At 32.7% G+C, this 25753-nt stretch overlaps 1 protein-coding gene across 1 annotated transcript in view; it reads left to right on the forward strand.

Moving 5' to 3' along the window:
* Window positions 1-25753, forward strand: part of MGAT4C (MGAT4 family member C) — a 678972-nt gene that overhangs the window by 365589 nt on the left and 287630 nt on the right. The window contains exon 4 of the mRNA XM_012745562.2: window positions 19491-19553. The gene's annotated coding sequence lies outside the window, so the exon portion shown is untranslated. The remainder of the gene's footprint in view (window positions 1-19490; window positions 19554-25753) is intronic.

Below are 25753 nucleotides of genomic sequence, written 5' to 3' on the forward strand. Positions count from 1 at the left end.
TAATGATAAGCTTCACCTTTTGCTCTGATGGCTATAGCAGACTAGCAAATGCAACTTAAGAACGACTGGAAGATGTTTACAAATGAGGACAAAGTATGATGCATCTGTGTAATGGAATGCTATCTAGTCATAGAAGGAAATAAGAAAGCAAAAATTGGGGCTCATATGTAAAGATTTCCAAGAAATATTGTTAATTGAAAAAAAAATCTGCAGTAAGTTATGTATAACAGGTTTTCATTTTGTAAAAAGGGGAAATTGATATACATAGGTATTTGTATTTAAAGGAGGAGGAAAGGGCTGGCTGATGGTGGGAAGGAGAAATTTCATCACTGTCTATTATTTTACCAGTTTTGATCCATGTGTATGTATTACTCAAAAATTAAACTAATTTTTAAAAGAATTTCAAAGTTTTATAATTTTAAGATTTAATAGAAAGATATTCATCAAGAATTTCCCATGTTTAAGTCATTGTTTTAAACATTAAGGCATAGAAAGTCAAATAAGATATATTTAATATACAATTCAACTGCTTTCATTAAAGTTTTGTTATGAGCAGACTCTGTGCTAGATAGTGAAAAAAAGTGTTTAACTTTATATGCATTAAAAAAGTTTCAAATCAGTATCAATTGCTGAGTGCCTATAAGCTTTTTTAAATGTATTTCATAGTATTACAGGAGTACAAATGTTTTGGTTATATGAATTGCTTTTGTACCATTTGAGTCAAAGTTTTAAGTGTATCCATCACCAAGAGAGCATGACTTGTACCTCTTAGGAGTGAATTTACCTGTTCCCTCCTCCATCCTCCCACATGCTTAGTTTCCGCCGAGGTCCATAAACCTCTTATTACTGTGATATTATATAATTACACTTGCTTTTAATTTACTTGTAATCCTCTACATTTTATTTTTTCATGATTTTTTCACATTTATTATAAGAAGAGCAGTGAAAAATTAAAGAAAAATTATAGCAATCCAACTATCCTAACACAACTCTTTCATATATTAAGCCATGTTAAGCTCCTTTCATTTCTTGACCATAAAAATGAATAATTTTCCTTTTTACTGTGATGGTCTTGACACAACTTTTATACATTATATCAAATGGATTTTTCATGTAGCTATTGTCATTGCAATCTTAATTATAAAAACTGATTACATTGGAATGGAATAATTTACCATTTCCCCACTCAGATATTTAGATTAACACATTCACCATTAAAATTAAGGTTAACATGAACTTCTCAATGCACAAATCTGTATTTTTCATTTGATTTAATTCCTCAATATTAATTACCAGAAATAAAATTATTGAGTGAAAGTATATGCATATTTGTACTTTCTGATAATTCTTTCTAAACTGCTTTTCAAAATTACCTTAGTGGCAATAATTATGTTAGGATGATAAGATTATTTGTGATTTCATTTTAATAATAGATTTCTACTTGTCTTGTTATAATTGAGAATTTATTTGACAACCTCTCCCTTATTGGATTCTACTGTAAGCAAGTTTTAATTTTTCTTGTTTATTTCTGTACATAATCTCTGCACCCACATTTTTGATGAAATAGATAACATAAGCCATCTCTATTGATTATTTATAAAAGTTAGAAACTGGTGAATAGGAAGTGTATACAGTTAGTGTTAAATATGATAGCTTAAGAAAATTTCTTACAATACATTCAAAAAGAAATCAAAGAGTGTGAGGCAAATTTGGCCTAGGTTTAAAACTAAACAACTTCTAATACCTAAAGGAGCTTTTCCCTTCCAGCCAGAGATCTGCTTGGATGTGAAAGTATTATACTTGAAGTAAAAGTTCTTTACTGCTGCATATTAGAGAGAAGTTTAGAAATCATCCTCGTTGAATATGAACATTTTACTCAACACTATAAAGTTGTTACCCAAGGACTACTAAAACATTTCCATTATATGCACCCAAGCTTTTATTTGTTGTTTGTGAAATTTGAGTGAGGACTTACAGAAATAAGTCCAAAAAATCAGAAGGTTTTGTTAATTTGGACACATAACTCCCTTCCCCCCACATATATATTTAATATGCATAAATATGCAACAAAACAAAATTACCTTAAAAACAAAACAAAAGAATTTTTAAGAACAAATCTATATAGCCTCTAGTGGAAAAAAAACACAGAAATACTTACCACCAACAAAAAGTAAATAAAAAAATACATACTTCTTGAGATTATGTCAATTTATATTACCACCAGAAATGGATAATAATGAGCTCCACCATAATTATACACACATTAAATATTAAATATTTCAGAACATTTTAAAGATATATTAGAATTGCTAATGATGTTATTACAAATGTTACAATAGACTTTTTAGAATACAAATGGATTTCAGAATATTTAACCCATAATTCATTGTATGCTGTATACATGTATTTTTTTACAAGTAACACTCTTGTATTCTTGGCACAATCTAATAATCATGCGTGTTTTTTCGTTCATGTATAAATGGATTTAATTTGATATTAATATCTTAGAAGTACTTCTAGTCTATATCATGACACAAAGGAAGCATTGGTCCATAGTTTTTTTTTTTTTTTTTTTTTTTTCTGTGCTGTGTTGTTAGGCTCACACTTGCCTTGCAAAATAGATTTGAAAGTGTTCATCATTTATTTAGTTATTTGTTAAGCATTTATTGAGCATCTGCTTTGTGCCAAGCATCTACTACACAATTAGGATACAATAAGGAATAAAATTTAACTTGTGTCAAAATCTTAATGACAAGAAAAACCCATTAAAGAGAGCTCAACATTCAGCTGACTTCATTTTTTTTTTTTTGAGCATTTGCTCATTATTGCCCATGAGCAGATCCTGCTATGCCAGGCAAAGTGAGAGGATGCACAGTTAAGGACAGCAGAGCTTTTAGCAAAGATATGGGGCTTGAATAATACAAGTTAAAGTCTAAGGATCAAGAAATAGCCAAGAATAGAAGGGCTATAATTCCTAAAAGAAAGGCTCAGATAAGTAAGCTTTAAATATGGTTGTCTCCTTCAAAGGGTTGCCAAATTCTTAAGCTACACAGAACAATAGGTCAAGAAGCCACATACGTAAAGTTTCTGGTTTCATCTTCATTCTGCCCCATATGACATATTTTGCTTTCTAAAACCATTTACATAACCCAGGAAAAAATTATCTTTGTATTTTATATTTGAAATAATTTATTTCAAATAAATTTAATTTAATAGTTCCCATCTAATATTGATTTTGACTACAGATAATCCATATCAAGTAAAAATTGCCCCAGCAGATATGTGATAAATATGTAGTGGAGATGATACTAGAAGTTAGAGTTTAAAAGCAAAATAATTCTACATTTCATATGGAACCAGGGAAGACCCAGTATACCAGTATAGTCAAAGCAACCTTAAGCAAAAAAAAAAAAAAAAAACAAATTGGAGGGATGACCAGATATCAAGCTATACTACATGGCTATAGTAACCTAAACAGCATAGTACAGGCAAAGAATAGAGACACAGGCCAACATAACAGAATAGAGAACCCAGATATAAAACCATCCTCATATAGCCATCTGATCTTTGACAAAGCAGACAAAAACATACACTGAGGAAAAGAATCCCTATTCAATAAATGGTGCTGGGGAATTGGATAGCCACATGTAGAAGACTGAAACAGAATCTATACCTCTCACCTCTCACAAAAATTAACTGATGATGGATAACAGACTTAAAGCTAAGGATCAAACCATCAGAATTCTAGAAGAAAATGTTGAAAAAACTCTTGTGGACATTGGCCTAGGCAAAGAATTCATGAAGAAAAGCCCAAAAGCAATCATGGCAACAACAAAAATAAATAAATTGGACCTGATCAAATTAAAAGGCTTCTGCACAGCCAAAGAAATTATCACAAGAGCAAACAGACAGCCTATGGAATGGAAGAAAATATTTGCATGCTATACATCCAATAAAGGGCTGATAATCTATAAAGATCTCAGGCAAATCAGTAATAAAAAAATCAAACAGTTCCATTTAAAAATGGGCAAAGGGCATAAACAGAAACTTTTTTCAAAAGAAGTTAGACTACTGGCCAAAAAACATGAAAAAATGCTCAACATCTCTAATCATCAGGTAAATATGAATCAAAACCACAATGAGATATCACTTAACTCCAGTGAGACTGGCTTTTATCAAAAAGACCCAAAACAGCAAATGTTGGCATGGATGCAGAAAGATAGGAACACTCAAATACTGCTGGTGGGACTGAAAACTAACACAACTTCTATGGAAGTAATATGGAGACACCTCAAAGAACTAAAAATAGAACTACCATTGGATCCAGCAATCCCACTAATGGGTATTTACCCAAATTAGAAGAAAAAAAGACATTCTATAAAAAACAAATCTACACTCAAATGTTTACAGCAGCACAATTCGCAATTGCAAAGATGTGGAAACAGCCCAAGTGCCTATCAATACATGAGTGGATTGGCTGCGCACGGTGGCTCACACCTGTAATCCTAGCGCTCTGGGAGGCAGAGGAGGCGGGTGGACTGCTCAAGGTAGGAGTTCAAAACCAGCCTGAGCAAGAGTGAGACCCCGTATCTACTATAAATAGGAAGAAATTAATTGGCCAACTAATATATATAGAAAAAAATCAGCTGAGCATGGTGGCGCACGCCTGTAGTCCCAGCTACTAGGGAGGCTGAGGCAGCAGGATCGCTTGAGCCCAGGAGTTTGAGGTTGCTGTGAGCTAGGCTGACGCCATGGCACTCACTCTAGCCTGGGCAATAAAGCGAGACTCTGTCTCAAATATATATATATATATATATATATATGAGTGGATTAATAAAATGTGGTACATGTATACCATATAGTACTACTCAACCATAAAAATTGATGAACTAATACCTCTTGTATTAACCTGGATGGAACTGGAGACCATTCTTCTAAGTAAACTATCACAGAAATGGAAAAACAAACACCACATGTAATCACTGTTAAATTGGTACTAATCTATCAACACTTATGTGCACATATAGAAGCAACATTCATCAGAGATCAGGCAGGTCGGAGGGGGAGGAGATGAGTAAATTTATACCTAATGGGTGTGGTGTGTGCTGTCTGGGGATGGGCATGCTTATAGCTTTGACTTGGGCAGTGCAAAGGCAATTTATGTGACCAAAGTGTTTGTATATCCATAATATTCTAATATCAAATGAAAGAAAATAAAAGCAAAACAAAACAAAATTGAGTCATGTATGTAACCTACTCTTTACCAGCTATGAGATCCAATCCAACTAATTTGAATGTTATATAGCTGGTAATGTTCAGCGACCCAGTCAGTGCACTTTCCAATTGTACTCATAACGTCTAGAAAGAGAAGAGTTTCTAGCTGGTTGAAGCACTGGCTAGTTCTTAGCTAGTTAATTGAAAAAAGAATAACTGAGAGTGTATGAGAAGTTATGCAGTAGGTATGTAGAAAGCAGAGTAGAGGGTTTGACATTCTCTAAGTGATTAAGAGTTCAGGAATCAGCAAAAAGGAGGACTCTTTCTAAATGCCTCAGTCTCATAGCTGGGATTAATTAATAGCCAGTAGGCTATTTATTAGGAATGGAAATGAGCCATATGTACAATGAGCTTTTCAAACATTGACACCTAGCCTCAAATTACCTCATCCCCTAATTGGATTGAGATGACCTGGTACACGTTAGCACCAAAGGGTAGGGTGAATCTTCTCTTGAGGAAGATAACATCACGTAGAGTTTTTCTAATTGTCCACATACAATATGTGGCATTATGTGTGGAAACATATCCCAGTCCTTTGGATATTAATTTACAATAATATTCCAAGGATGTGGTTATCATATATCTATAAAATATAGTGGAAATAAATCCAAGTAATAAGAAATTTAGTTTCAAGGAAACTAAACTGAGCTGTTTATTGCTATTGAGTTTTAACCAAGTAATTCTAACAAAGTCCTTCATGTTAATCAGTAGATATGATTCATCTTTTTAAATTAGTAATAGGATAGTGAAAATTTTGAAAATATAAAATCTGAGAAGTTGATCTTAATTATTTTAAAGAAATCTATGAATAGAACAGTTTTAATTTACCAGATTGAATAGATGCAGACATCTCTAGATTTTAAAAAGTTGCTAAGTACAAAAGAGAATGATAAAAATTTCATATGCATCTAAGAGACATCATTGTGGTATCTCTGAAAACTGTGAATGGATAGAAGATCCAAAAGTTTCCAAAGAGGAAACAAACCAAACAAAACATAAACAACCAAAAAGATTACCTAATAATGAAAGAGATCCATACAGATAGCTATAACATTGGGTAAATGCTAAAAAGACAGTGATGAAAGGCCTTTAAAATTCTGAAATTCTATACCAAGACAAGCTATGATTCAAATGCCAGGGCCACATACATATAGTTATAGATAACAATGATGAATAACCTTTACTTTTCCAAATAAACCTTTTCCTGAGGAAATTACTTAAGGATATAATCCAGCAAAACCCAAGGAAGAAAAATGCATAGCAAAAAAAAATGATTAAACATTCTGAGGATTTACATGAAAAAAAAAATTAATGATGTAGCTGGCCTAGAAAACAATTACTTGAAATGAACTCAGAACATCAGTAGATTCTAAGAAGAATCTCTTTAAAAAGAACAATGCATGATATTTAAAGAAATGAAGAAAAAGACTAAGGAGTGAATGATATCAGTAATATAGTGAGAAAAGTATTTGAGTCCCTCTATCAACAAGTGAGGCAATGAGAAATAGCACACTTATTGCTGAAAGGTAAGGTAAATTAAACTGTGGGGTGGTTTTGAGCAATTAAGAAAGAATAAATAAAAATAGTTTATTTCAACTAGATGATAGAAATTGTTTTGATTGGTTCAGGGTTTGTCACAGTGGACTGAATGTGAAGAAATTTAATTTGAAGGCATCGTTCTGAGCTGCAATTACACATTTGTGTGTGTCTGTGTGTCTTCCAAATAATGCAAATGTTTATTAGTTACCTATGGGCACTTAGAATAAACCTAAGGAAAAAAGTATGAAGATACATTGCTACAGAATAAAATGTAATTTTATCAACTTGAATTAAATATTCAAATGACATAACATGAAATTTCAAAGGAAAAAAGGAGAGGGGGAAGTAATTTAAAATACTAATTTTACTTTAAAATTGTTGTAATAAAAAGTGGCAGCAATTGCTGACTGGAAATATGGGGACCACAATTAAGGTCTGATTTTCCTGACTCTTTGTAAAATTCCCTATCCCAAAGAATGAACCACAGTTTAAATGTTACCCATGCTTTCTGCCAGAACTCAAAGTAAATAAGCATCTACATGAGGTGACAAGTACTTAAGACTAAAAGTGTCCCATAAATTTATTGGCAGCTAAGTCAACATTGGCAAGTGAACTTCCTAGGGATACAAGTAATTGTGAATGTATACTCTTGGAGCTAAGTCAAATGAGACTGTTTCAAGGATGTCTAGATACTCTATCTTTTTTCTCTCTCCTTATTAAGCATAGAACTGAAAGGTATCATTATGTTTTTCTACACTTAATTTTCTCCATAAGTCATGAATTCAGTAATCAAATGCTATTAAATTTATAAATAATCTTGATGTGGTAGTGTTTTAAAAATATGCTATGCATGATACAAAAATGTGTATCCTTCATTGTGAGAATTGAAAGCATTTTAAGTGGTAGATTTTTGTTAACTCTTTTGTTATTCATTGTTAGTAATAATGTATCTCAAGAGGTGAAAACATAAACAAATTGTTCCATTAACTTTAGAGAATGAACAACACAGTATTGTATCCCATATTTACATAGCAAATGATAAATAGCCTGTTTCTGATGCTATATATTAAAATGCTATTAGAATGAAAAATAGTGAACATAATTTATATGAATAGAATTTAAATTTAGTTGAAATTTGGAAATAAAGTTAATCGCTGAAATCCTCTTTGGGTATTTCTCCAGGAAATACTATTTTTTTAAAGTAAGAATAGAAAGTAGAAAAATCAAGTAATTTGAGTACATCTGTGATTCCCCTTTATAAACTGCAGGTCTGTCACAAATTTATATATGGTGTTCTTAATATTTTCTTTAAAAAATATATTACATGATTTTGAATATATTGTATGTGGATTATATCTGTATGCCTGAAATTTTTGATAAAATTTTTAAAAATATATGAAAATATTACACATAATTAATGGAATATTTCTTCAGTGATTTTATCTGCATTTAATTTAGGAATGTTTATAGAACATACAAAGCTAAAAGAAGTGTACCTGTAAATAGTTATTTGAATAGTCACAAACCAAATGAAAGCAAGCCATTGTTTTGATGGGCCAAATATGTCACATAATTAATTCAATTGGCAGCAGCCTCCGTTAGGGAAATCTTGTATTTGGTTCTTTTGATCTCAAAATCCCCCTCCTATCCCAAGACACACACACACACCCACACCTACTGAGAAGAGAAAAAACTGTATAGCTCTGTATTTGACACAAAAGAAATGACAATTTTCTCAACTAAGTCTTTTATACTTTAGGAATTTTTAAATACATTTGTGTAGGTTCTATTCAATGTGAGTAAAGGTGCAATCAATTGGAATTTGTCTACTTCTTCTGACACAATAAAAAGAAATAGTAGAAAGAGAATTTAATTTTCTAAAACCCCATTGTTTAACAATGTTTGGCAAAAATATTAGAAGTACCGTTTTTCAGAAGTCAGTTAACTTTTCTATTTGCCCCAGGTTTGCTTGTCTTCTTTGAAATTGCAAAACTGTCATGAAGTAAAAAAAAAAAAAAAGTTAGTTTATTTAGCTTTCTTTTGCCTTACCTAATCAATTAAAAACAAATTCTCTTTTGACAGAAGCCTAAAGGTTAAAACCAAGCATAATGTCAAAATGATTTCATTTCAAATTATAGTTCACTCCTAATTCCTTGGACAGAGCATCTTCCTTTCAAGTTTATTAAGAGCATCCCTGCCCTTCGTAAGTGTTTGCATCTTTGAATTTTAAACTTTATCTATGCAGTTTTCCTGAAAAAATTCCTTTAGAATTTCAAATATCAGACTCTTTTCCTGGGGATGGGAGTGTAAATTTTGAGAGTTTGTAATTCTCATTTCATTCTGGCAGATAATTCTTTCTTCAATTTAAAACTAGTAACAGGAAAATTAAGCAAAAGACATAGGATGAGGTAGGATGAAGAAATGACACAGCTACTAAACTTTTCCAGATTGATGTCACCCTCGTGAGGATTAATTGTTTGGTGTGAAAAGCATAGCCAAACAGCAGGCATTCACTCATATGTATACACACAGACATGGAAAACACACACACACACACACACACACACACACACACACACACACACACCATTCAAATGCCAAAGAAAAAAATATTTTCCTGCTGCTGTGGTTTAACTTCTGTAGTTTTCAACATCAAGAATTCATTGAATGAGGATTCATAAGAGTTGAGAAGAGGGTAGTTGGGAAAATAGATATAAAGTCTCATCAAGTTGTTGATGGGGACATATTTGAAACTGGACAGAGTGTAAAACATAGGATCGCATCTTCATATTTATAGCAGGAATCCACATTAGGTTTGTTTTAGGCCTTGACATAATATTTTTCCCAATTTTTGATATTTCAAGCAATAAAATCCAGTGCTAATCCTGGACTTTCCTTGTTTAGAATTTCTGGGAAGTAGGCTTAAAGGAAAATATATAATAAAAATATATTTTTGCAAGACAGTTTTTCAAAAATGTTTAGTAAAACAAAACAAAACAAAACACAGTTTTATGATGCAATATAGTCAAATATTTAAAATGGACACTTTCCATAAGAGAAGAGAAAAATCTTTTCTATTTCTCTATTTTACTAACAGATCAATATATTGTTTGAAGTGAGAATAGATTTATTTAAACATCTACATTTTACAGTTTCATTTCTTAAGGTGTTTCCAATAAAATGTAGGATAATGCTGTTTGGTCAGTGTTGAGAACAACCCTTTTTATTGGAACTACTAAGATAGCATAAATATCTTTTTGCCCTTATCTTTTACTACTTTCTGCTTTCTGGAACCTATAAAGTTTTCTTGGAGCTAAAGTAGCAATATTCCAAACACCTTGAAGGTAGAAACCATCAGCTTAGAGTGGCAAAGAAGAAAATATCCTGGGTCCTTGATGGCCGCAAGCTACTAAAACAGCCCTGGACTTCCTGTCCCAATCTCATTTGAGTAATTTTATTATTATTATAATTATCATCATCATTAAATGTTCGCATATTTACATTTAGATCTCATCTAACAAAAACAGTCATCATGATGAGAAAACGTACTGTGTAATGCATTCTGTTTACAACAACTATTTCAATCAGTAGTTTGCATTGGCTGTTTCCTATAAATCACAAACTGCAAATATGTGGCTTACTGCCAAGTCACACTTCATTTATTCATCAAATATTTATTGAGGCTGACATTGTATTAGGTACTGGAAATATATACCACATTATAAAACCCAGCAAGGCCTCTGCCCTTGCAGGACTCATACCTAGTAATAATTCCATCAATAATTATAGAAACAAATGTAAAATGGTAACTTTAATATTTGCAAGGAAGGAGACTCTGTTCTACCAGATCCTTGTTGCTATGGGTTGAATGTGTCCCCTCAAAGATTCAGGTGTTGCCAAAAGGGATGCTATTAGGAGGAATTAGCTCATCATGAATGGGATTAAGGCCCCTATAAAAGAGGTTCCATGTAGTGTTAGTCTCTCTTGCTCTTCCTATTTTAACCATGTAAAGACAGTATTCTTCCCCACGGGAGGATGCAGGTATAAGGCACCATCTTTGAGGCAGAGAGTAGCTCTCACTATACAACTGAACCTGCTGGTGCCTTGATTATTGACTTCCCAGGCTCCATAACTGTGAGAAATAAATTTCTATTCTTTATAAATTACCCCCATCTCAGGTGATCTGTTATTGAAGCACAAATGGACTAAGATACTTGTTAAAGGAAGCAGGGATGAGCTTTGTCTGGTAGGTGACAGAATGTTCCCCTGGGGCAGTGATGATTATCTAGAAATGAAGAATGAGTAAAATTTAAGGTGAAGAGAAGTTAAACAAGAAAAAAAAAATATCCAAAGACCCAGTAGAGACAAAGATGATGGGAGTTCAAGAGACTAAAATGTCTAGATTGGTATGAGGTGAGAATGAAAAAAAAAAAGCAATACCAATAATAAAATTAACAGGAATCCTTTACTGAATCCTGAAGAGTATTCCCAATACCTCTTAAAACATGTCTTATTAACATGTAATGTATATATATACAGAAAAGTTCACAAATTTAGGTTCAGTAAATTATCACAAGATGAATACCTACATATCCTAACAACCGTGGCTAACACTTCACAGCAAACCTCAGATAATTATCCTATTACCAGTTTTCTCAAAATTAACTATTAATTTAACTTCTAACACCAAAAATTAGTTTCGCTTGTTCAATAACTTTTATAAATGAATTTATATCTATCTATTCATCTATCCTTTCTCTATCTGCCTAATCTGACTGATTTTTTTACACATTGTATTTATCAAATTTCTCCATATTGCTCATAGAACTAGTTTGTCCATTTCACTGATGTATGGTATTCTATTGTATAAATCTGTAATAATTCATTTAGTTACTGATAGGTACTTGCATAATTTCAGTTTACAGTTTATTATAAGTAGTACTATCTTGTAAAACATATATGAATGCATTTCTAGAGTATATGCCTAGAAGTATAACATAGGCAATTCATATATAAATTTTAATATACTGCCCCAAAGTTACCAAAGTTGTTGTATTAATTTACAGTCCTTCAAAAAATATATACAAACTTCAGTTGCTTCACAGTCTTGCCAAACTTGGTATGGGCTATTTTTTTAAATGATAGCCATTTTATAGGTTGTGCAGTTGTATTTCATTATGGTAGTGTTTGGTATTTTCAAGACTGAATAAAATTTAGGAAATTTTCATATATTTATTGGTTATTTGGATCTATGCTTTAGTAATCTATTTGTTTTATTCTCTTAACTATTATATAGGGTTGTTTGTTTCTTTTCTTATAAACTTTTAAAATATTTCTTTCTATATTTTTGATCTATATCCCTTGTGGGTAGTGTATGATGCAAATATCTTTCTTATTGTGACCTATTTTCACTTTCTTCATATCTTCAGATAAATGAAACTTCATAATTTTAAATGCAGAATAATTTATCAATTTATTTTATAAACTTTCATTTTTAAAATAAAACAAAATTTAAAATAATGTTATTGTTATTTGATCAAGGAAAATTGTTAGTACTATTTGTCTATTTTTTATCTTTACTGGATGCTCATGGAAATGTACAGTGATAAGTATAAATAAGTGTAGTGATAGTGGATATGTTTTCCTTGATTTTTAATACATTTATAGTCTTGTCTAATCATCAGCATAATAGAGATTTAAAACAATTCTATTGTGCCAAAAAGACCTTTCATGGTCAACTTTTGCTAAAAATTCTCACTTCTATTCTAAGCAACCATATCTGCTTTCTGTCTCAACATATTGACTTTCCTAGATATTTTATATAAATGTAATTAACAATATGTAGTCATTTGTGTCTGGATTTTTTCACTTAGCATAATGTTTTGAGGTTCATTCATATTTGTAATATATCAGTAGTATATTCCTATATTTTTGAACATTATTTTATTGCATAAATATAGCACATTTTGTTTATTCATTCTTACATAAGACTATTTTGTATCCATAATAACTAAAATTTTTTTAAAGATAGAAAAAATAAATTAGATCAGTCTTTCCTTATTAGTTTTAATGTGGCTACTTGGTAGATATCGTTCATTTTTATAGTATAGGCTTTCAAAGCTAAACATCTTTTAAAAACTGCTTTATTTACATTCATTTGGTATAAAATATTTTCTAATTCCTCTGGTGATTTGTTTTTTTCCCTTAGTATCTAATCAAGCCTTGACTTCTTTTTCACTTGATTATTTCTGAGTGTCAGAGGTTGTGTATAAAAATTATAGAGGTAATTTGAAGATCTAAATGATGTTTTTTAAAAGATGATTTACTTAATTTCTGGCTGAGATAAAGGACAAAAGCCCCTGGAGGGAAAATAACTTCTCTGTTATTTAGAAAGGCTGGATTAGAGAATGTTACTCATGTTGGTGGGCAAGAACCCAAGTGTTATGCAAAATTTATCTAAACAGTTATATTCAGTGTACAAGTTGAGTAAGCATCGTTACAGGGAGTAGAGCAGATGAGAAGTTGTAATCTTGACATACATGGTTTCTCTACAGAAAATTTATAAAAGCAAGGTGCTGAGCTATGCATGATAGTCCAGAAAAACCTCATGAGAAAGAGCTAGCACTGTAATATTTGGGAGAAGATTAAACAGAAAAATGAAACAGGTCGAAGTTTGATGTGTTCGAGGAAAATAAAAGCTGTTGTGGCAGTAGTATCTTGGCTATAGGGATTTGCTATGTATGACCATATTTGTGTTTGTGTACGCTATATGCTAGACTATAAACCAGAGGTGAGGTAAGTACTGTGAATTTTAAATTTTCATATAGATTGTATAACATAAATCCATCAGAATGTTGCTGATATCAGATTTATCTGGGGTAAACATATTTTTACATATGTTTAATTTAAGGGAATTTAGAAGACTAAGTGATCATATTTGATTGAGATAATCAAGGAAAATTGTGTACTATTATAAATTTTTATTTAAAGTAGACCATATTTAGTATTCAAGAAGGCAAATATTCTGTTCATTCTTTAAAATCTATCTGAAACATCATTTATTTTTGGAAGGTACTCTGATTTTACCCTCTTTGTGCTTTCTACCTTGTTGAAATGTTTTTTTCTGCTATTGCCCCAAAGTTCATTATTTGATTCTTTACTGTCTCCTCAGATTATGGGAGTCTTCTCTGAGCTTTATATACTCCCAAAACTACTATATTTTAGCACTTTTTGCATAGGGGTTAAATGCATAGGGGTTGAATTCATGTTCCTCCACTTGCTATCTAACTTGAGCAAATTGTTTAACCTTTATGTGGTCCAAATTTCTCATCTGTAAAATGGGGATAACAGTAACACTTACTTCACAGGGTTGTCAGGACTAAATGAGATAATACATGTAAGGTACATAATGTAGTATCTGTCAAATAAATGTTCTCAAATAATATTAGTTATTTCTGTTATCATTGTTGCTGTATTGAAAATGGCATCATTCAACTGCCTTGCTTGATTAAACAAAACTCCCTTATAAAGCATACTAATTGATTCCCACAAAGACTTCTAAAACAGAGTTTATCATCTAAACAGAAATTATTTTTATAAATGGAAGTCTGTACTATTAATTACATTCAGACAACAGTTAAAAACAGGAGGTATGCTTATCCTGTCGTTAGGCCATCCTATTATAAACCCATCATTTCTGTAGACATTGACTTTTAATGAACATATCTAGAAATATTAACTGACTTTTAGTTCCTACTATCTGTTCTCAGGCCACTGTTTTATCTGGCTTGGATTATGGTATTCACTTCCCAACTTTCAAACCATTCTTCTAAATCATTAGAATGTTATTTCTTTTCTTAATTTCGAGATATTAAGGGGATACAAATATTATTGTTACATGGATATATTTTATAATGCTTAAGTCAGGGCTTTTGGTGTGCCTATCACCTGAATTAAGTGTTCATTGTAACAGATAGGTATGTTTTCCCCCCTTCTCCCCCCCTGAACTTTTCTTGATTTCCTATGACCTTTACATCTCTTTGTGCCCATATATGTCCATCAATTAACCCTAAATTATTAGAGAGTACATTGGGTGTTTGTTTTGCCATTCCTGAGATACTTTACTTAGGATAATGGTCTCCAATTCCAACCAGGTTGCTGCAAAAGATATTATTTAATTCCTTTTTATGGCTGAGTAGTAATCCATATTATAAACATACCACATTTTGTTAATCCATTCATGATTTGATGGGCACTTAAGTTGATTTCACATCTTTGTGATTGCGACTTGTGCTGCAGTAAACATTTGAGTGCAGAAGGTTATTCAAAAATGTAAATTTGATAACATATCATTAATTTTAAAATACTTCAGTAGCTTATCTTTTCTTCTGACACTTCACCATGATCCCCAGGGCCTGTTAAGTAGTATGTATTCACTTCATCATCAATATTATCATAGATTGTTTTCTATCATCATCATCACATCATCATTTTCTATGTACCACGACTTACATTGAGTATTTATGTGTAATTTTCCTTTTAATCCTCACAGGACTTCATGAGGTATTTTATTATCCCCATGTATGAAATGGAGAATCCAAGGTTTTAAGAGGTTAGACAACTTGCCTCATATCACACAACTTGTCAAAGGTAGAGTCAGATTTCCAAGCCTAACGTTAGTCTGACACCTGAGCTCTTGGCATTAAACATTAAGTTATATTGTCTCACCCATAAGCTTACTGATTAAAAGAAAAATGAACAAATATATAATTAAATAATCTCCCTTCCCTATCTTCCTTCTGCTTAGTTTCAGCTTCATTTCCTGCCACCCCTCCCACTTCAGCACACAGGGTGCGTTCGAATATTTCTTTTCTTTGCACTACAGTGATCAATCTTGCCTCTAGGTTTTCACACATGTTGGACCACATTTCTGGAGCATTTTCCGTAATCCAATTTATTAGGATGATAGCATGAAGTGATGGCTTAGATGATTCTTACTCTATTATACTTTTTATCATCTGTTCCACTTTTATCAGGAGACTTCCTTTTGTTCTCCCAGTCATGGTATGATAACACTCTTTCAAATATCTATTTATTTGTCTCAGTCGCCACTAGATTATAGGTATTATGAAGACAAATGCAGTGTGTATCTTACCCCAACCTTTTTGACACCAGGGACTGGTTTCATGCAAGACCAGTTTTTCCACCCATGGGGCGTGGATTGGAGGGTGTGGGGTGGGCATGGCTGCCTGGGCTCCTCCTCAGACTATTAGGTGTTGGATTCAGCACAGCAACCTAGATCCCTCACATGCACAGTTTGCAGGCTCCTAGGAGCATTTGATGCCAATGCTGATCTGATGGGGCAGGGGCTCAGGGGTGATGCAAGATGGGGAGAGGCTGTAGGTACAGATGGGGCTTCGCTGGCTCCCTTCTCTGCTGCTGGTCTCCTGCTGTGCAGCGTGGTGCGGGTGTTGGATTGGGGGCCATGGTTGTATAGCACTGAATTACCAGAGTGCCTGCTGGCAGGTAATAGACACCTGGGAACGTGAAATAAAAATTGCACTCAGAGTTAAACAGACAAGGAAGACTTTACTCAAGATTTATTACAAAGGAGGAGAGGTACTGAACTTAACTCTGCTGAAACACAAGATGGGAGAATTTTTAAGAGCTGAGGTGAGCTAATGGAATACAGGCATCCCTATGGATCTGCAGATTTCTTATTTATAGGATTCAACTCACTGTGGATCAAAAATACTGAAAACAATGTTGATTATGCTAATCCATGTGTGAACTAAAATAGAATTTTAAGGCTCACCTCCTACAGGCTGACTAAATGGACCCCCTCGGGGCCAAAGGAATATCCTAAACCGCCTGCCAGGAGGAGGGAGGTCAGACATGACTTATCATGCCCCCCTCCCTTCTTGGGGACATCCTCTGCAACCCATTAACAGGCCTAAGGGTATGCAAGACAAACCTACGGGTCCTCAATTTACACAGCAAATCTATGACCATGGCTTATCTCTGAGAACAGCTCCTTCTGTTAAAACATTTCAAGCCTTTAGACAAAGCTTCATGTCTTTAACCAATTACAAGCCAAAAAGAATCTTTAAACCCACCTATAACCTGTAAGCCCCCCCCCCTTCAAGATGTCCCACCTTTTGGGGCCAAACTTATGTATGCCTCCCATATATTGATTTATGACTTTACCTGTAAGCCCTGTCTCCCTAAAATGTATAAAATCAAACTGTAACCCAGGCATAGTGAGTCCACTTGCTCAACGTCTCCTGGAAGTGGCTCTGGGTAATGGTCTTCAATTTGGCTCAGAATAAATCTCTTTAAAATTATTTTACAGAGTTTAGCTTTTTTCCATTGACACATGATAACCTTTTTCCATCTGTTTCCATCCTCTCAAAATTTTCTTCCTTAGTATTTCCTAGTTCTCCTATAGAGGCCTTTAGCTTCCTTAGTTAAATATATTCCTAGGTATTTTATGATCTTTGTTGTCATTGTGAAAGGTATTGAGTCTTTGATTTGGTTCTCAGCTTGACTATTGTTGGCATATAGGAATGCTACTGATTTACGCACATTGATTTTGTAACCTGAGACTTTGCTGAATTTTCTTATCAATTCCAGTAGTCTCTTAGCAGCACAATTCACAATTGCAAAGGTGTGGAAACAACCCAAGTGCCCATCAATACATGAATGGATTAATGAAATATATGTGTATACCATGGAGTTCTACTCAGCCATAAAAAATGGTGAACTAATACTTTTATGTTAACTTGGATGGAACTGGAAACTATTCTTCTAAGTGAAGTATCACAAGAATGGAAAAACAAACACCACCTATACTGACCATTGGTACTGAAATTGGTACTAATTGATCAACACTTACGCACACATAGGGAAATAACATTCATCAGAAGCCAAGTAGGTGGGAGTGGGGAAGAGGGAATGGGTAAATTCACACCTAACAGGGTAATAAGCACACTTATAACTTTGACTCAAACAGTACAAAAGCAATTTATGTGACCAAAACGTTTGTACCCCCATAATATTCTGAAATAAAAAAATACTGAACAAATACAATAAAAATAGCAACACAATGATAAAAAATAATATAAAGTTAAAAACCCAACATAGTATAACAACTGTTTCAAAAGCATTCCCATTGTATTAGGTATTAAAAATAATATAAAAATGATTTAAATCATACAGCAGAATGTGTGTGGGTTATATACAAACACTACTCTATTTTATATAAGGGATTTGAGCATCCATGATTTTCATATCTGTGGAGGTCCTGGAACCAACCCCAGGGGCCACTGTTGGGAGGTGGGGAAAGTGACCAATGTAATTAGGCCATTTGTTTTGTAATCATGCGTATCTAAATTAGACTCCTACCCTTTCATAGAGACTAGGAGATAAGGGCACTCTCTTCCTTGATGTTTACATTTCAAAGAAATGGCTCCCAGGTTGTAAAGAACATTACTGTTTGTTGTAAACAGGCAAGGGGCAGAGAGAAAATTTACATCTCAAAGGAGGAGAGAAAGAATACAATTAAAAGTGTTCTAAAGTAAATGCTCTAAGAAAAAGGAGGTGAGGGGCCTAGATTCAGAAAGAAACCATCTAAAAGTTTAATCAAGCAGAGGAAACGTTAAGAGCATCTTGGCCAAGTTACTGACTGGTTAAGTAGAAAATTTGAACACTCCATAATACAGCACAAAACTTTCGACATAAGTATCTGAGAACTATTATATGACTTTGTGGTTATATGGTTTAAATAAACTGTTGAATAATACACACAATATTTAGATTTTAAATATTCAAACTAATTATTCTGAATACATTTTTCTAATTCACAAAAAATAAAATGAAGTTATTATAAGATGGTGTTTCACAAATAGAGTTTAATGTTTTAATTGAACATCTTAATTCTGCAGTTACTGAAGGTTCTAAGAAATTACTGATGACTTTGAAGTACATTATAAATAGAATAACTCAATGTAAGCACAGTAGCTAGATAGAGCAGAAATAATAATTTTTATTGCCTCTTAACTGAAGTACTTGCATATTTTGAATGATGTTTAATGTTGTTTAAATTATTGTGTCTCTAAAGGAAATATTAATATATCCAATGTAATTAAACCTATGTAATTTCAAATAAGGTAAATTTAGTAGCTATATTTATATTTGCCAAAGTGTTATTGTATATAATATTAGAAATATTGTCAAAGTATTTTTGCCTTCATTTATTACGCACTTAGAATCCTATGAATCACCTCATATATAGGACAACAGTTAATTTAGCTAAATTGATCATATTGTACATTCCCTAAATTATCTGTTTTTTCCATTCCTGCATCGCCCATGTCTCTCCCAATTTCAGATGCCCAACCATTTTACATGTTTATGGAGCTAAATCCCAGAGCTGAATTTTATTAACTGACCACAGCCTTAGTTGAGTTTCCACAGTAATGAGTTCATTGGGCTGAAATTTTGCAAAGATATGGGGGGAGAGGGAGGAGTGAACATCATCTACATTTGAAAAGACCAAATTTACAAATCAGTACTCTTTAATGCAATTTTTTCCCCTTGACTAACTGAAAGTTTATTTGCATGCATTCTAAGTGGAAGTGGAATGAGAAACTAAGATTTTTGTCATTTTGGTTTAACAGACTCACCCAGAAAACACAGCCCTGATTTTGCCTGAGAAAGGCTATCTCTACAGAACCTAAAATGTGAGTCTTGTTGATTTGTGCTATTGAATTCTACTATACTATATAACTGACCTAATGATATGACATTGCATATATTAAGATATATAATGAAATAATTTCTCTTAAGTGTAATTGTGGACTGTAAGGAATGCAGAAAGTGAGAACTGATATGTCTGTTTCATTGTTTCGCTTAAAAGAATTCTAGTAAATAATAGATGCTTACTTTGTGTTCTTCACTGACATTCAATTTAAAGCATATTGTTTTTATATAGTTTGATATTTCAACTTATTTATGGTTGAGAAGGTATGTAAATAATATCCCTCACAAATAAATATTGTTTTTGTTATTATTTACATTTTAAAAAAATCTCTGTGACTAATATCCCTAAATGTTTAGAATGTATATTTAGCATCTCAATTTTTCTCTCGGTTTTTCCAAATGAAATAAGCTATCAGTTAAAGATGAAGGTTTAAAGTACCTGTCTTCCTTGCTCTGTCATAGCTCTGTCTTTCAGCTGCTTACTAATGGTTGGCATCTCTTCCTCCTCTTTGGCCTCTGATAAGTTGTGTTTGATAACCTGCTGTTTTGTTCTTGAACCTTGCCATGGCTACAACTCCGGGATATCAAAACTGTCAAAAATAAAAGTAAAAGAACAAGAGGCACAAAGCCTATGAAAGTTAGAGAAAACATGAGGCCTGATAATTGACTGATGCATTTTCAACTGGCAGATAGTTTTCACTATCCCATTTACTGTCACAGTACCTGAAATAATAAGGGAATTTTTCCTCCAGTAATGGACAATGGGGGCTGTTGTTTTGTGTGATTCTGCCAAGGCAACATGCCATGTGGCTTTATCTTTGAAAGTGAGAGTGAAACAAGCTTGCCTGGCTGCAGATAAGCGACTTAGAAGGAATCCTATTCAGATGTACCTGTCACTAATTTATCTGGAGGTTTTGTGATTCATACGTACTGTTCTGTGTGTGATGGAGCATTAAATTGGTTTCCTCTGGGAGCAGGTCACATTCAGGGGTCGTCAGACCCATGTTGTTGGACGATGCATGCTTGATTCATAAAACTTCTTGCTACTGAATTTTTTATCTATTAGAAGGCTGGTAACTTGAACATATGTTAGATCATCCCTTGGAACATTTGAGCAGTAAAGGGATTGACAAAAACTTGACTATCTCAATATGTAAGTGTTGGTAACAAAAAATTTGTCAACCCTTCTCCTCTTAGCACAGTCATTTATTCTGATAATTAAGTAGGTACAGATATGTTTCCATTTAATAGCCTAGACCTTGATGAATGTGCTTTCATGAGCCCTTTATTTATTCAAACAAAGGGATACGTTATTAAGCTCATTAATTTATATGAATTTATATGAAAAATGCAGTGCTTTGAAACCAGTCTCCCTGAAAACAAAGCTTTAGAAAATAAAGATTTTTGCCATTTACAATATGCTTTTATACCATGGAAATTTCACTTTATTACTCTACAGACTTTGAAAGACTATGGCAAGCCTTGTAAAATAGATAGATACTGTTTTAAATTTGAAAGAACATATAAGAAAAAGATGCTTATTTTTGTGTGTTTAGATTGTGCTGAGAGACTTTGGATTTTTATTTTTTGGATGTGGGATACTTAAGCCAGTACAAAAAGGCTTTTTTCACTTTATTATTTCCAAAATGGGGTGTGTAAAACTAAAACCTACTATCTTTCCTTGGGTTTTAAGTGTGCTTCATTTTGTGCAAAATTAAGCCAATAAATGGCAAAGTGGCAGTTAAGTGAAAGCAATCAGTGAAATCTTTCTGAAGTATTTTTAGCATGCCATGACAGTAGTCTTTACTGTGGGCAAATGAGCAACATAAACTGATATGTTTTCTCTATTTTTTTTTAATTTAAAATTGTTCATTATATTCTATATTGCAATGCAAAACAAATATGATCATTTCATGAAGTAGCAAAAGAGAGATTCTTCCAAGTGGATAAAATGATGACTTTATGCTACATTTACATGATAGGATTCTTTTAATTCTGTCCCAGTTGTGAAATGTGGAACATGCAACTTAAACCAGAATTTTCTTATTGATGAATTAAAGCATAATTAGATCATTACAGTGGGGAACCTATTAGATATTTCATGCATAATTCACCATAAATGTGATATTTTTTATATCTCCCACACATTAAATTAAACTGTGGCCTTAAAACCTTGTAAGGTCTCCTCATAAACAGGAGTGTGAATAAATATTTTTAATAATATTAGGATTTCAAAATGTTCTGGTAAGCATTTCTCTGAAAGAAAAAAAAAGATAAAGAAAGAAAACTAGTTCATGAAACTAGGAAAAAAAATACCATTATACCATCATCTACAAAGTACACGTAATTAGGCATACTTCTGCCTCATTCTCTCCATCATAAAATTTTATTTTTTACACAGAACGAAAAATGTTTATCTGAATTTTCCCAATATCTATTGTATATATCACTAGGTTACATTGTCTTTATAGCGTTCTTTTTTGTAAGGGAAACCATTAATAAAACACAGACTAAATTCGTATTATTTTTAGAGCAATTCAAACAAAGAACCATGTTGTTAGAGACATTTAATAGATTTAACAAACATTTTGCAAATCAGATTATAACAGTATTTTTAAACGGTTTCTATCTTTCAGGAATTTTCCTCTGTTTTGTGTATATACATGACTTGCTCCCAATTTCTCAGACTGCTTAAACATCCTGAAGACCTCTTTGGAAAGGTCTTTCTAACATTCCTATATAGCCATCATCACTTAAAAACATCTTTGACTTCATGTCACTTGCCATGGCATTAAGCGTTTAAAAATATATATTCATTTATTGTTTATTTCTTGTATCTCTTTCACAAAATTTTAGTATCATATCCAGTGCCTACCACAGTTTTTAAATATCATAAATAATCAATAACATTTGTCGACTGAATGAGATCAGACAGTGAAGATCAGATAATTCCCTCAATAAGAAAATCAGGAATATAATCTATATATTAAATATGTACAACCAAAAATTATCAATAATCACTGGTTTATTTATCAAAATATTTACCTATCTACTTTGTATTAAAACAGAAAATTCAGCAAATTTCACACCTCAGTAGTTTCTTTGCTTTACAACTAAAGCTACCAAAGCTTTTCAGATACTAAGTGCCATATGTAGAGGAGAAAAGTAATATCATATCCTCATTCATCACAAGGTTCATAGCTGACATTCCTGTAACAAAGATCGACTGACAAGAAAAAAAGTATGAGATTGATTGATTGATAAAAGTATCATACATTTATTTAACTAAAGCTTTAGGTGACAGGGTACCTTTAGAAATGAAGATCCAAAGAAATGGGGAAAACTGTATTTTATGCTTGAGTTTGATGAAGTGTAGACAGTCACATAAAAGTATAATTGGACAAAAAGGGTATGTTCTATTGGCAATAAACTTAGGAGTAACTTAGCAAGACCTGTTTAGTTTTTTGGCCTCTCTGTGTAACACTCCGTCTCTCCAGAGAATGGGTAGTACCTGTCATATGAGGGTCCTCAAAAGATAGAAGACAGAAGGTCAGAGAGACCATTCCACTTCTATGGTTTTCTCAATTTCCTTCAGCTTAAGATACTTAGGATGCGAGGATCCCATATTTTGGGTAGCATTTCCGGCATTCTATCATATAAAACATATAACTAGTATTACCTAGGAGGCATTAATATATTTTCTGTGGATATCTTTTTAAATAGTTTAAAGAAAAACAAAAATATCCATGATTATTCAAAAACACATGTCCACAGAGGGAAGTAAAAATCAGTGGAAATCAAGCAGGGGGGAGGGAGGTGGAGAGAATGGGTGAAAACCTACCTAACAGGTACAATAAACACTATCTAGGTGATGGGCACACTTATAGTACTGATTCAAGCATTGCAAAAGCAATCCATGTAACCAAAAATGTTTGTGCTCCTATAATATTTTGAAATTTTGAAAAAAATGATAGAAAAAAGAATACGGGAAGAATATAGTTTCTGGCCCTGAAGGTCAGTCAAATTCAAATTTAATTGAGTTAAATGTGTATGAGGAATTCTCCAAGGCCTTGGAAAGCATACATCAACATTTTTGTTTTGTGACTTAGCATTTAATTCATCTTGGAGAAGGTTCTGTGTACACTTGAGAAAAATGTTTATTCTGTTGCTGTTGATGGAATTCTCTTTTATCTGAGGAGAAAGTTAAATCACGATATACATATGATATTTAAATGAGAGACTTTAATACCTGAGTAAGTAATTAAAACCCTTGGACAGGAATTTACAGCTAATAAGCATATTAGTGGTCAATGTGCCATTTTATACATGAAAAATAAAGTGGAAAGCTGTAAAACTTGTCTCAGAACACAAATATTGTTAAAATCTAGACTACAGGGTCCTTTTTCAACATACTGCTGCTACTTATGAATAAGGTATTTGTGTATGTATCTAAAACTTAAAGAAATAAATAAAGGTATCAAAAATTTAATGATGATGAAAAATGGAAATAATCAATGGCATAATATCCTTAACCAAGTGCCTCCATCCATTATTTCTCAGGTATAAAAATTATCACAGCATCCCATGGGAAAAGAAATATTTATTTGTGTTTTCTTAGGGAAAAAAGGCTATTGTTCCAATTTGAGTGCTACTGGAAATAAAATATTTTCAAGAGTAAATGATCGACTGTTTACTTGTATAATGGAAAGATGAGAATAGTTTGAATAAATACCATTCATACTAAAACTAATACCAAAATATTCTTCTGAGAAAATAAACCTACTTCTATGGTTACATAGGGAGAAGTAATCACAACTGTTTGCCCATGTCTCTGTTCTTGCATGCATACTCCCAATTTGGCTATAATTTTCTTGAGTAACTTACACTATGACTCTCACATCCTTTAATAATTTAAAAAGCACGTGTCAAAATCTCTATTTTATTAATTGTTTTAATGGAACCAGTGAAGGGTTAATTAATCATGCATACATAGACAATGAGATGCCAGTGACAATTTCTTGGCAGAAACTACTGAAGTTCAGATGCCATTTTTAGCAGTGCACTGGGAAGGTGACAATTAAGGTACAGTTAGGCTCCTTAGAAATATGAGCTCTTAGCCATTTTGTTTTTAGCAGTAAGTAACAAGCAAAGCACTTAGCACCTAGGTATAAATATACTGTAATTTTTCTGAAAAACAAGACATTTTTAAAAATTCTATTCGCTGGTAATTCCTTTTGTTGACTATTTTTTCCATGATGAGAAGCTTAAGGCACTGAGATTGTCACTGCAATAAAAGGTCATGTCAGTTTATTAAAAAGCTGTATCAAGATTCTAGCCTTTGTATTTTAATGGAAAGTCAAGAATCGACTCATGCTCTCAGTGTTACTTTCTAACACAACAATGTATCTTAATATCAGGTCCACAGAAGGTAAAACAGAATTTTCTTTGGCATTTGTTTGTCATGTTTCCTTTAGGAGTTGCATAATTTCAAGTTTCTTGCATCTAGAGTGCATATGTCATAAATATTATACTCTTCTTAAATAAACCTAAAATCTAGGTAATGGCATACTATCTGGAAGGTCAGGTAGTAAGTTATCTTGCTTACACTTCTAATGTGAGTATGTAGTGTTCTTATTCACTAAAGACATTTTTAACTCAATAAAGTAAGGTATAGTTGACTTATCCCTTCAAGAAAGTATCTTGACAATCTTTATTCCTTCTGTCCTTTCATTCTGAACTTTAAATATACTGAATGGACTGAGGCTTCCCACATTGTCATGTTCTCACCCTTCTAGAATTTCACATGCACTGATATTTAAGATTATATTTAGCTGGAGCAGTCTCTCTATTCTCTGTCATTCTTTTATTACTTAGTTCCTATTTTTTTTTTTATGACTCAGGTTAGATGTTATATTTTCAGGGAGGCTTCCTTTTAGCTACTGGGCCATAGTCAAACTTTCTCTTATTTGTACCCATATAGAAACTTGAGATAAAATAGATTGTGGACCATGCCACTTTATATGTCTATTTTCCATTAAAGATTGTATGCTCAATAAAGAATATGTATTACACTTGGTACATAGTAGATGTTTATAAGCTTCTTTTGAGAAAATTTTGGCTTTAATTGTTCATTGCTTTCATTTCTGATTGTTCATATTCTGTGGAAAATTTTCTGTATGAA

Source organism: Microcebus murinus, chromosome 10 (genome assembly GCF_040939455.1).
Source record: "Microcebus murinus isolate Inina chromosome 10, M.murinus_Inina_mat1.0, whole genome shotgun sequence".
NCBI classification, from domain to species: domain Eukaryota; kingdom Metazoa; phylum Chordata; class Mammalia; order Primates; family Cheirogaleidae; genus Microcebus; species Microcebus murinus.